This window comes from Boleophthalmus pectinirostris, unplaced genomic scaffold (genome assembly GCF_026225935.1).
Source record: "Boleophthalmus pectinirostris isolate CB_2022bp ecotype Guang Dong unplaced genomic scaffold, ASM2622593v1 HiC_scaffold_3, whole genome shotgun sequence".
In the NCBI taxonomy this organism is placed as follows: Eukaryota; Metazoa; Chordata; class Actinopteri; order Gobiiformes; family Gobiidae; genus Boleophthalmus; species Boleophthalmus pectinirostris.
In genome coordinates, this window is record NW_026571299.1 from 2,590,855 (window position 1) to 2,603,691 (window position 12,837).

General features: G+C 43.1%; 1 pseudogene; it reads right to left on the reverse strand.

Moving 5' to 3' along the window:
* Window positions 1-2,422: 2,422 nt before the first annotated feature.
* On the reverse strand, window positions 2,423-11,632 carry LOC129410962 (mucin-2-like; annotated as a pseudogene).
* Window positions 11,633-12,837: the final 1,205 nt, after the last annotated feature.

Genomic DNA, 12,837 nt, shown 5'->3' on the forward strand with positions numbered 1-12,837 from the left:
GGCAGTTGTAGGCAGTTGTAGTTGTGTTGTTGGGGCAGTTTGTAGTTTGTTGGGGCAGGGGCAGTTTGTGGGGCAGTTGGGCAGTGTGGTTGGGCAGCAGTTGTAGTTGTGTTGTTGGGGCAGCTGGGCAGTTGTAGTTGTGGTTGGGGGCAGTTGTAGTTGTTGGTTGGGGCAGCAGTTGTTAGTTAGTTGTTGGGGCAGCAGTTGTAGTTGTTAGTTTAGTTGTTGTTGGGGCAGTTGTAGTTGTGGTTGGGGCAGCAGTTGTAGTTGTTGTTGGGGCAGTTGTAGTTGTAGTTGTTGTTGGGGCAGTTGTAGTTGTTGGGCAGTTGTAGTTGTTGTTGGGGCAGTTGTAGTTGTTGTTGGGGCAGCTGTTGTAGTTGTGGTTGGGGGCAGTTGTAGTTGTGGTTGGGGCAGCAGTTGTAGTTGTTGTTGTTGCAGTTGTAGTTGTTGTTGGGGCAGGTGTTGTAGTTGTGGTTGGGGCAGTTGTTAGTGTAGTTGGTTGGGGCTGTAGTTGTAGTTGTAGTTGTGGTTGGGCAGCTGTTGTAGTTGTTGGTTGGGGCAGCAGTTGTAGTTGTGGTTGGGCAGCAGTTGTAGTTGTGTTGTGTTGCAGTTGTAGTTGTTGTTGGGGCAGCAGTTGTAGTTGTGGTTAGGGTAGTTGTAGTTGTAGTTGTTGTTGGGGCAGTTGTAGTTGTAGTTGTTGTTGGGGCAGTTGTAGTTGTGGTTGGGGCAGCAGTTGTAGTTGTTGTTGGGGCAGTTGTAGTTGTAGTTGTTGTTGGGGCAGTTGTAGTTGTGTTGGGGCAGCAGTTGTAGTTGTTGTTGGGGCAGTTGTAGTTGTAGTTGTTGTTGGGGCAGCTGTTGTAGTTGTGGTTGGGGCAGCAGTTGTAGTTGTTGTTGTTGTTGCAGTTGTAGTTGTTGTTGGGGCAGCTGTTGTAGTTGTGGTTGGGCAGCAGTTGTAGTTGTAGTTGTTGTTGGGGCAGTTGTAGTTGTTGTTGGGGCAGCTGTTGTAGTTGTGTTGGGGCAGCTGTAGTTGTAGTTGTTGTTGGGGCAGTTGTAGTTGTTGTTGTTGTTGTTGGGCAGTTGTAGTTGTGGTTGGGGGGCAGTTGTAGTTGTTTGTTGGGGCAGTTGTAGTTGTAGTTGTTGTTGGGGCAGCAGTTGTAGTTGTTTGGTTGGGGCAGTTGTGGGGCAGCAGTTGTAGTTGTTGTTGGGGCAGTTGTAGTTGTAGTTGTTGTTGGGGCAGCTGTTGTAGTTTGTTGTTGGGCAGCAGTGTAGTTGTGGTTGGGGCAGCAGTTGTAGTTGTTGTTGGGGCAGTGTTGTAGTTTAGTTGTTGTTGGGGCAGCTGTTGTAGTTGTTGTTGGGGCAGCAGTTTGTAGTTGTTGTAGTTGTTGTTGGGGCAGTTGTAGTTGTGTTGGGGCAGCAGTTGTAGTTGTGTTGGGGGCAGTTGTAGTTGTTGTTGGCAGCAGTTGTAGTTGTTGTTGGGGCAGCTGTTGTAGTTTGTTGGGGCAGTTGTAGTTGTGGTTGGGGCAGCAGTTGTAGTTGTTGTTGGGGCAGTTGTAGTTGTTGTTTGGGCAGCAGTTGTAGTTGTTGTTGGGGCAGTTGTAGTTGTTGTTGGGGGCAGCAGTTGTAGTTGGTGTTGTTGGGCAGTTGTAGTTGTGGTTGGGGCAGTTGTAGTTGTTGTTGGGCAGCAGTTGTTTGGGCAGCAGTTGTTGTGTTGTTGGGGCAGTTGTAGTTGTGGTTGGGGCAGCAGTTGTAGTTGTTGTTGTTGCAGTTGTAGTTGTTGTTGGGGCAGCTGTTGTAGTTGTGGTTGGGGCAGTTGTAGTTGTAGTTGTGGTTGGGGCAGTTGTAGTTGTGGTTGTGGCAGCAGTTGTAGTTGTTGTTGGGCAGCAGTTGTAGTTGTGGTTGGGGCAGTTGTAGTTGTGGTTGGGGCAGCTGTTGTAGTTGTTGTTGGGGCAGTTGTAGTTGTGTTGGGGCAGCAGTTGTTGTTGTTGGGGCAGCTGTAGTTGTTGTTGGGGCAGTGTTGTAGTTGTTGTTGGGGCAGCAGTTGTAGTTGTTGTTGGGGCAGTTGTAGTGTTGTTGGGGCAGCAGTTGTAGTTGTTGTTGGGGCAGCTTGTAGTTGTTGTTGGGGCAGCTGTTGTAGTTGCAGTGTTAGTTGTTGTAGTGTTGGGGCAGCAGTTGTAGTTGTTGTTGGGGCAGTTGTAGTTGTGGTTGGGGCAGCAGTTGTAGTTGTTGTTGGGGCAGCAGTTGTAGTTGTTGTTGGGGCAGCAGTTGTAGTTGTGGTTGTGGCAGTTGTAGTTGTGGTTGGGGCAGTTGTAGCTGTTGTTGGGGCAGCAGTTGTTGTTGGGGCAGCAGTTGTTGTTATCGTTGGGGCAGTTGTAGTTGTGGTTGGGGCAGTTGTAGTTGTAGTTGTGGTTGGGGCAGCAGTTGTAGTTGTTGTTGTTGCAGTTGTAGTTGTTGTTGTTGGGGCAGCTGTTGTAGTTGTGGTTGGGGCAGTTGTAGTTGTAGTTGTGGTTGGGGCAGTTGTAGTTGTGGTTGGTTGGGCAGCAGTTGTAGTTGTTGTTGGGGCAGCAGTTGTAGTTGTGGTTGGGGCAGTTGTAGTTGTGGTTGGGTCAGCTGTTGTAGTTGTGGTTGGGGCAGCTGTTGTAGTTGTTGTTGGGGCAGTTGTAGTTGTGGTTGGGGCAGCAGTTGTAGTTGTTGTTGGGGCAGCTGTAGTTGTTGTTGGGGCAGCTGTTGTAGTTGTGTTGTTGGGCAGCAGTTGTAGTTGTTGTTGGGGCAGCTGTTGTAGTTGTTTGGGGCAGTTGTAGTTGTGGTTGGGGCAGCTGTTGTAGTTGTTGTTGGGCAGTTTGTAGTTGTTGTTGTTGGGCAGCAGTTGTAGTTGTGTTGGGGCAGTTGTTGTTGTTGTTGGGCAGCAGTTGTAGTTGTGGTTGTGGCAGTTGTAGTTTGTGTTGGGGCAGTTGTAGCTTGTTGGGCAGCAGTTGTGTTGGGGCAGCAGTTGTTGTTAGTTGTTGGGGGCAGTTGTAGTTGTGGTTGGGGGCAGTTGTAGTTGTAGTTGTGTTGGGGCAGCAGTTGTAGTTGTGGTTGGGGCAGCAGTTGTAGTTGTGTTGGTTTGGGCAGCAGTTGTAGTTGTGGTTGGGCAGCAGTTGTAGTTGTTGTTGGGGCAGTTGTTGTAGTTGTTTGTTGGGCAGCAGTTGTAGTTGTTGTTTGGGCAGCAGTTTGTAGTTGTGGTTGGGGCAGTTGTAGTTGTGTTGTTGGGGCAGTTGTAGTTGTTGTTGTTAGTTGTGGTTGGGGCAGCTGTTGTAGTTGTTGTTGGGGGCAGTGTGTAGTTGTGTTGGGGCAGTTGTAGTTGTTGTTGGGCAGCTGTTGTAGTTGTTGTTGGGGCAGCAGTTGTAGTTGTGGTTGGGGCAGTTGTAGTTGTTGGTTGGGGCAGCAGTTGTAGTTGTGGTTGGGGCAGTTGTAGTTGTGGTTGGGCAGCTTTGTAGTTGTTGGTTGGGGCAGCTGTTGTAGTTGTGGTTGGGGCAGTTGTAGTTGTAGTTGTGGTTGGGGCAGCTGTTGTAGTTGTGGTTGGGGCAGTTGTAGTTGTGTTGGGGCAGCTGTTGTAGTTGTTGGGCAGTTTAGTTGTGGTTGGGGCAGCTGTTGTAGTTGTGGTTGGGGCAGTTGTAGTTGTAGTTGTGGTTGGGGCAGCTGTTGTAGTTTGTGGTTGGGGCAGTTGTAGTTGTAGTTGTGGTTGGGGCAGCTGTTGTAGTTGTTGTTGGGGCAGTTGTAGTTGTTGTTGGGGCAGCAGTTGTAGTTGTTGTTGGGGCAGCAGTTGTAGTTGTGGTTGGGGCAGTTGTAGTTGTTGTTGGGGCAGCAGTTGTTGTTGTTGTTGGGGCAGCAGTTGTAGTTGTGGTTGGGGCAGTTGTAGTTGTTGTTGGGGCAGCAGTTGTAGTTGTTGTTTGGGGCAGTTGTTGTTGTTGGGGCAGCAGTTGTAGTTGTGGTTGGGGCAGCTGTAGTTGTAGTTGTGGTTGGGGCAGTTGTAGTTGTAGTTGTTGTTGGGGCAGCAGTTGTAGTTGTTGTTGGGGCAGTTGTAGTTGTGGTTGCAGCAGCTGTAGTTGTAGTTGTGGTTGGGGCAGTTGTAGTTGTTGTTGGGGCAGCAGTTGTAGTTGTTGTTGGGGCAGCTGTAGTTGTAGTTGTTGTTGGGGCAGCTGTAGTTGTGGTTGCAGCAGCTGTAGTTGTAGTTGTGGTTGGGGCAGTTGTAGTTGTAGTTGTGTTGTTGTTGGGGCAGCAGTTGTAGTTGTGGTTGGGGCAGTTGTAGTTGTTGGTGGGGCAGCAGTAGTTGTGTTGGGGCAGTGTAGTGTGGTTGGGGCAGTTGTAGTTGTAGTTGTGGTTTGTGGTGGGGGCAGCTGTTGTAGTTGTTGTTGGGGCAGTTGTAGTTGTTGGTTGGGGCAGCTGTTTTGTAGTTGTGGTTGGGGCAGTTGTAGTTGTTAGTTGTGGTTGGGGCAGCTGTTGTAGTTGTGGTTGGGGCAGCTGTTGTAGTTGTGGTTGGGGCAGTTGTAGTTGTAGTTGTTGTTGTTGTTGGATCAGCTGTTTGTAGTTGTTGTTGTTGCAGTTGTAGTTGTTGTTGGGGCAGCAGTTGTAGTTGTTGTTGGGGCAGCAGTTGTAGTTGTGGTTGGGGCAGCAGTTGTAGTTGTGGTTGCAGCAGCTGTAGTTGTAGTTGTTGTTGGGGCAGCAGTTGTAGTTGTGGTTGGGGCAGCTGTAGTTGTGGTTGGGGCAGCTGCAGTTGTAGTTGTGGTTGGGGCAGCTGTAGTTGTGGTTGCAGCAGCTGTAGTTGTAGTTGTTGTTGGGGCAGCAGTTGTAGTTGTTGTTGGGGCAGCTGCAGTTGTAGTTGTAGTTGGGGCAGTTGTTGTAGTCGTTGAAAGTGCTGTTGTCGTCGTCGGCGGAACCGTTGTGGTTGCAGCAGCTGTAGTTGTTGGAGCAGCTGTTGTTGAAAATAACAATAATCAAATTATTACTGAAAATTTCATTCACAATTTAAAGTAATTTTTTTCTACTCACCCACAAGCACCAGTAGAATTAGATGTGCTCTTGTGAACATCTTTGGATCCATATCTGTTCAAAAATAAATTCATTTTTTTTAGTACTTTTTGCTTTTCCAGGATAATGGGCATAAATCCTCAATTTACTGTTTATTCCAAATTGGCTGATTGTTAAATCTGTGTTAGAAAAACTTCATTTCTTAACAACTATAGATTAAAATAAGTGCCATTGTAACAGACGTCTGTTAAGAGCACAATGACTTATATATAATTCCTTTTTACTCTTGGTCTGAGCTGTACAGAAATGCAAAGGAACAAGTTCTGAATAAAAACATTTTAACCCCTTTTTTAAAATGCCATATTTCCCAATGTCATTCAATAATTTATTAATAATATTAAAAGACTGATTCATTCATTATTTACAGTCTATGTTGTAATAAGGGTTATTTACAATTGTCTAAGAAAATATATCTGAAAATTACACAGTAATTTTCTAATCATTTGCGTTAGAAAATATAAACATTTAAAAAATATATTTTTATTTGTGGTTTGTTTTTATACTTTAATGTTATGAAATACATTTTTTAAAATACTTGACACACATTATGCTGTTGATGTCAGTGTCATTTACTGCTTAAACTACATAAACTACAAACTTCAAGGTTTAAAAAAAAAAAAAAAAAAAAAGACAAAAACTCCCAACAAATGCATAGATCTGACAGGGTTGACAGAAAATTGATGGAGTTGACAAAATGTACGAACACTAATGAAAACTGAACAAATATGTAAACGTAAATGTTCAGATGTAAACAGATGCTGCAGGTCACAACAGTGACAACTAATTCACTTCAAATTTTCCAAACTCACTATAGGAGAGGAAAGTTCACTCTCCCTCCTTCCTCAATCTCCTTTCTCTCAGTCTGCATCCTCCTTTCACCTTCTCTTCCTCTCCGCTTTCCCTCTTCATGGGTTTTTATTCTGATATCAGTGATTTTGCATATTTTACTTTGCATTAGACACTTTTGAAGCACTGGTGTCACATCATAATATTGTTGTGGCAACCCCGTAATGTAAGTGTCAGCTGTCAATACTATTTCAAGAGATGAAAAGAAAACAGGCAATTAAATGTTTAATTCTTTACTAAGTTGGTCAGTTTATCAACTGGCTTAAATTCTTTTACATACTGACTTGTCAAAGCCTGATTCCGTCAGAGCTCAGAATCTAAGCAGGGCTGGACCTGGTTATACTTGGAGGGGAGGCCTCCGGGAATTCCAGGTGCCACAGGGGCACCAGTGGCAAAAAGTGTCACTGTGTCCTTGAGCAAGACACTTCACCCACATTGCCTAGTAAGTAAGTGTTGTGAGTGTGAGTGTCGGTGGAGGTTGGAGGGACCGATGGCGCAGATTGGCAGCCTCACTTCAGTCATAGTATTTTACCACCACAGAGTGTTCAGTGAATGAATAATGAAGTGTAAAGTGTTTTGGGTATCTCGAAAGGCACTATATAAATGCATTAATTAGGTCACAAACAGAGATCAGAGATTTATAGAATTATATTTCTGTCTGATTTAATGAGATTTTTCAAAATGTCTGACAGAGTTCCAAAACGTTGGGAAACCACTTTGACAAGCTGAATTTTGTTTACCGTAGGCATTTTAAAAAATATTTAAATCCTTCTTCTAATCTAATCGAATGCACTTTTATTCACATAAAGAGTAGCTGAAATTTCCGAACCCCGGTGAAGGAAAACATAAAATAACAATGAATTCAAAATTTTCATTTACAGTTATGTTCAATTTTTTAAAAACTAAATTGTTTAAAATAAATAGCTCCAGTATACAGCTCTCCATTAGAAACAACTTTAACTTTTAAATATTTTCCTGTTTTGTCCCAACTCTCAAGAAGTGAAGGAAAAAAGAATATTAAATGAATATTACTTACAGTTTTCTCTTTTGTGGTGACTTGTTGTAATGTCAATAATCCTGTAGGTGCTCAACCATGCAGTTATCTCCATTCTTGTGCTTTCTCTCTTTATATTGGGCCATTTGCTTTTACATCACAGTACCAACAAAGGTCTGCGTACTGTACATCATTTTTATGGGTGGAGTTCAGTCATTGGCCTGAGGCAGTAACGTAGTCACTGGTGAGGGCCATTGTTCTTCGTGGGTTTCTTTTTTATTCTTTTTCCCCACATATAATCGCATTTTTGACTCCCTGAACATCGATGAAAAGTCCCCAAACCAGGTGTCAGATCAACCGCTTCGGTAAAAAATTCTATAAAATGGGCATCGTGTCAATGCCCAAAGCACCCCCACTCAACAGCGCCCCCTTGAAATTTTAAAATTTTGTAATGAATTGAAGGTTGAGACACATATTTTGGCATAGGCTCACGAAATTCAGAACAGTGATAGAACTCAAGGAGATAAGCAAAAAAGCCAATCATTGTGCGGCTCTATGACGAACAGGAAGTCGGCCATATTGGATCAAAAATTCGCCGCCGTTTTGACTTGGGTGTCTACAAAAAGATTCAGGCCCCCGGGGTTTGGTCCAAATGAGCTCAGATTTGGCATGTCACATCTACAGACATAAACTCACAAAATGCATCAGAAGGTTTTTTGATACGCCTTACGGTTTGCCTGTAGCACGCCGGCGAAAAATGCCTTCATTTCCTGTTTCGTCGGTGACCCGTCACGGCCACAGGTGTTGACCTAGAGAGCTCCAATTCAAATCACAATTGCGAGATCCAGGCCTGAATGTAATGAAATATGAAATCTAATAAAAGTGAACTCTATAGCGCCCCCTAGCATAGACATGAAACGTCAACATTATCGGATTAATCATTGTATGTACGTCGTGTTCTCCAGTGCTCATGCAGGACACTTTTGGGGCGTTTAAAGTTCACACTGGAGCTCACACACAAGTCACATTTAATTAGAAATGTGAACGACCTCGCAAAAAACAACTAAATTGCAGTGTGAACGTAGACTATCACACAAATGAGTGGAAGCTGTGGGCCAAAATGGGACAACTGCTGTGATAAGATGGACAATAGTAGTTCAAGGTGAAGTAAACATGGAGTAAACCTGAGCGAGGCTTCAGGAGCAGACATCAGAGAAAAGAATCGAACTTTATTGGTCTCAGTGAGGAGTTTAGATCCTCTTTCCTCACTATGTCTCCTCTGGGGGCGGGACTACCTCGTTCATTTCCCGCAGAATCGAGAAGAGGAATCAAGGAGAAGGAAGTGAGGAAAGAGGAATCAGGGCAGCCGCGGGGTCTTAAAAGTCTTAAAAAGGTCTTAAATTTCATGTTCCTAAATTAAGGCCTTAAAAAGTCTTAAATTATGTTGTCTAAGTTTTATTTTTTCCAAAAAAGTCTTAAATTTCATTTGCCTCAACCAAGCTGCAGTGCAAATGTTAAACGAAGGGAGAAAAAAAAACAACAACAACGTGAAATAACGTAACATGAATGAAGGTTTAATTTGCGCAAACAGTACTTTGTTTGTCTTGAATGTTATAAACTATTTTTTGACCATTGTACAAGCAGTGCATACTGGTGACGCCTGAATCCGTGTATCGTTCGTTCATTCGTTTTTCAATATAAAACCAAAAATAAGAAAACGAAAAAACAACAGTTTTCTTCATTATTTGTCTCCAAAACCAAAATGAAAAAACAAATAACGATTAATTTTTTCAGTTTTCGATTTTGTGTTTAAATGAAGAATGGCCGGCTGTATGGCTGTTTCCTGTTTACGTGACTTCCGTGATTGCGATGCCGGACTTTTGCACCACGTACGGACTGAACCAGGACTGATCCAGGTCCGAGACCAGACCGGGACCAGACCGGGACCAGACCGGGACTGAGGCCAGGACCAGACCAGGACCAGACCGGGACTGAGACCAGGACAGAGCGGGACTGAGACCGAGACAAGACCAGGACCAGGCCGGAACCAGACTGGGACTGAGACCGGAACTGAGACCGGGATCAGACCGGGACCAGACCGGGACCACACCGAATGCTCAGAGCCCACGACAGGGCCGGAGCTCGAAGCTGAGGCTCGGACCTCGAGGAGGCTCGGAGTCAAAGCTCGGAGTCCGCCCTGGTCCCGCTCTGGTCCCGCTCTGGTCCTGGTTCAGTTTGTACGCGGTGCAAAAGTCCGGCATCGCAGTCACGGAAAGTCACGTAAACAGGAAACAGTCGTTATCCGTTTTTTCCATTCTTCATTTAAACACAAAATCTAAAACTGAAAAAATGAATCATTATCCGTTGTTTCATTTTGGTTTTGGAGACAAATAATGAAGAAAACTGTTGTTTTTTCGTTTTCTTATTTTTGGTTTTATATTGAAAAACGAATGAACGAATGATACACGGATTCACCAGCCTGGTTAATTTGACGTACCGTCCACCAGAAAAGTAATGCACCTTTAAATATTAAGCATGTTTTTATTGATACCTGCCGTCTGGTTGCATTTATGCGACAAACACTCTTGAGGCAAACAATTATTTTTTATCATTTACTTCAGATTTTTGGTTCAAATTGAATAACCTGAAGTGACAAATAAAATGCACTAAAACTAAATAAATACTTTCATAATCTTCAGCGTCTGTTTTAATGTACAGCAGGTGTGTGAGAGCAGCCTGTTACTTTAGACAAGCAGGTGAAGTTGTATGAGATCATGGGGTAAACACGGTGACTGATGGTTTTGCTGATGGTGTGGCATTCCCATGATTAAATATGGATTATTTCATTTAATCTCTTTGAGTGACTGTTTCAGAGGAATGACATGACCTACTATTCTCTTTCTTGTACATGATATTACACAAGATACATATTTTTTTCTCATTCTTAGAATACACATTTATAAAAGAAAATTGTCCAGAAGTAAAGATATGTGACAAGTGTCAAATCAAGTATGTTATGTTTATTTATATTTAACAGTTATATCAATTAACAATCAAAAGAAACAGAAAACACACACACAATTCTTGTAGAGGTGCAAATGCAAGGAGCAGCAAGACAAAAGTGAAAAAATGTATAGCCACACTCACTTTTTTATTTTCAAAAATAACATTTCGGCAAAAAAAGCTTTCATCAGATATTTTTCTTGCTTTGGAGTGTGTGCTGTGGTAGTTGCTGTGTTCCTATACAAATAGGAATAATATTACAATTAAAAACTTGGAGTGTCATGAATAAATAATTCAACATTATCAAACAGGAAAAAACTAAATATTAATTACAGTAAGAATATCAATAATAAAAATGGAACATTTAAGATACACTCCTTAAATCAAAAGGGGAAATACCGACAAGGCAAGAACAAACAGAACAGAATATGTTTTTTTGACAGAAGAAGAAGATGCAGTGGTAGTTGTAGCTGTAGCTGCTGCTGCCGGAGCATCTGCTGTGGCTGTGGTTGGGGCAGTAGTTTTGGTGATTGGAGCAGTTGTTGTGGTGGTGGTTGTTGGGGCAGTTGTTGTTGTTGTGGTGGTTGGGGCAGTGGTTGTTGTTGGGGTAGTTGTTGTGGTGGTTGGGGTAGTTGTGGTGGTTGGAGTAGTTGTTGTGGTGGTTGGGGTAGTTGTTGTGGTGGTTGGGGTAGTTGTGTTGTTAGTTGTTGTTGGTGGTTGGGGTAGTTGTTGGGGTAGTTGTTGTGGTTGGGGTAGTTGTTGTTGTTGTAGTGTTGTTGGGGTAGTTGTTGTGTGGTTGGGTTGTTGTTGGGTAGTTGTTGGTGGTGTTGGTTGTTGGGTTGTTGTTGTTGTTGTTGGGGTAGTTGTTGTTGGGGTAGTTGTTGTTGTTGGGGTAGTTGTTGTTGTTGTTGGGGTAGTTGTTGTTGGGGTTGTTGTTGTTGTTGTTGTTGTTGGGTTGTTGTGGTGGTTGGATTGTTGGGTAGTTGTTGTGGTGTTGTTGGGGTAGTTGTTGTTGTGGTTGGTTGGGGTAGTTGTTGTGGTTGGGGTAGTTGTTGTTGTGTAGTTGGTTGTTGTTGGGGTAGTTGTTGTTGTTGGGGTAGTTGTTGTTGTTGGGGTAGTTGTTGGTTGTTGTTGTTGTTGTTGTTGTTGGGGTAGTTGTTGTTGTTGGGGTAGTTGTTGTTGTTGTTGTTGTTGTTGTTGGGGTAGTTGTTGTTGTTGTTGTTGGGGTAGTTGTTGTTGTTGTTGGGTAGTTGTTGTTTGTTGTTGTTGTTGTTGTTGTTGTTGGGTATTGTTGTTGTTGTTGTTGTTGGGTAGTTGTTGTTGTTGTAGTTGTGTTGTTGTTGTTGTTGTTGGGGTAGTTGTTGTTGGGGTAGTTGTTGTTGTTGTTGTTGTTGTTGGGGTAGTTGTTTGTTGTTGTTGTTTGTTGTTGTTGGGGTATGGTTGTTAGTTGTTGTGTGGTTGTTGGGGTAGTTGTTGTTGTTGTTGTTGTTGTTGTTGGGGTAGTTGTTGTTGTGGTTGTTGGGGTAGTTGTTGTTGTTGTTGTTGTTGGGGTAGTTAGTTGTTGTTGGTTGTTGTTGTGTTGTTGTTGTTGTTGGGGTATGTTGGGGTAGTTGTTGTTGTTGTTGGGGTAGTTTGTTGTTGTTGTTGTTGTTGGTTGTTGTTTGTTGTTGGGGTAGTTGTTGTTGTTGGGTAGTTGTTGTTGTTGGGGTAGTTGTTGTTGTGGTTGTTGGGGTAGTTGTTGTTGTTGTGTTGTTGTTGTTGTTGGGGTAGTTTGTTGTTTGTTGTTGGGGTAGTTGTTGTTTGTTGTTGTTGTTGTTGTTGTTGTTGGGGTAGTTGTTGTTGTTTGTTGTTGGGGTAGTTGTTGTTGTTGTTGTTGGGTAGTTGTTGTTGTTGTGTTGTTGTTGGGGTAGTTGTTGTTGTTGTTGGGGTAGTTGTTGTTGGTTGTTGGGTATTGTTGTTGTTGTTGTTGTTGTTGTTGGGGTATTGTTGTTGTTGTTGTTGTTGTTGTTGGGGTAGTTGTTGTTGTTGTTGTTGTTGTTGTTGTTGGGTAGTTGTTGTTGTTGTTGGGTAGTTGTTGTTGTTGGTTGTTGTTGTTGTTGTTTGTTGTAGTTGTTGTTGTTGGTTGTTGTTGTTGTAGTTGTTGTTGGTTGTTGTTGTTGTTGTTGTTGGGTAGTTGTTGTTGTTGTTGGGGTTGTTGTTGTTGTTGTTGTTGTTGTTGGGGTAGTTGTTGTTGTTGTTGTTGTTTGTTGTTGTTGGGGTATGTTGTTGTGTTGTTGTTGTTGTTGTTGTTGGGGTAGTTGTTGTTGTTGTTGGGGTAGTTGTTGTTGTGTTGTTTGTTGTTGGGTGTTGTTGGGGTAGTTGTTGTTGGTTGTTGTTGTTGTGGTTGTTGGGTAGTTGTTGTTGTTGTTGTTGTTGTGGTTGTTGGGGTAGTTGTTGTTGTTGTTGTTGTTGGTTGTTGTTGTGTTGTTTGTTGTTGGGGTATGTTGGGGTGTTGTTGTTGGGGTAGTTGTTGTTGTTGTTGGGGTAGTTGTTTGTTTGTTGTTGGGTAGTTGGGTGTTGTTGTTGTTGGGGTGTTGTTGTTGTTGGGGTAGTTGTTGTTGTTGTTGTTGTTGTTGGGGTAGTTGTTGTTGTTGTTGTTGTTGTTGTTGGGGTAGTTGTTGTTGTTGTTGTTGTTGGGGTAGTTGTTTGTTTGTTGTTGTTGTTGTTGTTGTTGGTTGTTAGGTTGTTGTTGTTGTGGTTGTTGGTGGTTGTTGGGGTAGTGTTGTTGGGGTATGTTTGTTGTTGTTGTTGGGTAGTTGTTGTTGTTGTTGGGGTAGTATTTGTTGTTGGGGTAGTTGTTGTTGTGTTGTGTTGTTGTTGTTGTTGGGGTAGTTGTTGTTGTGGTTGTTGGGGTAGTTGTTGGGGTAGTTGTTGTTGGGGTAGTTGTTGTT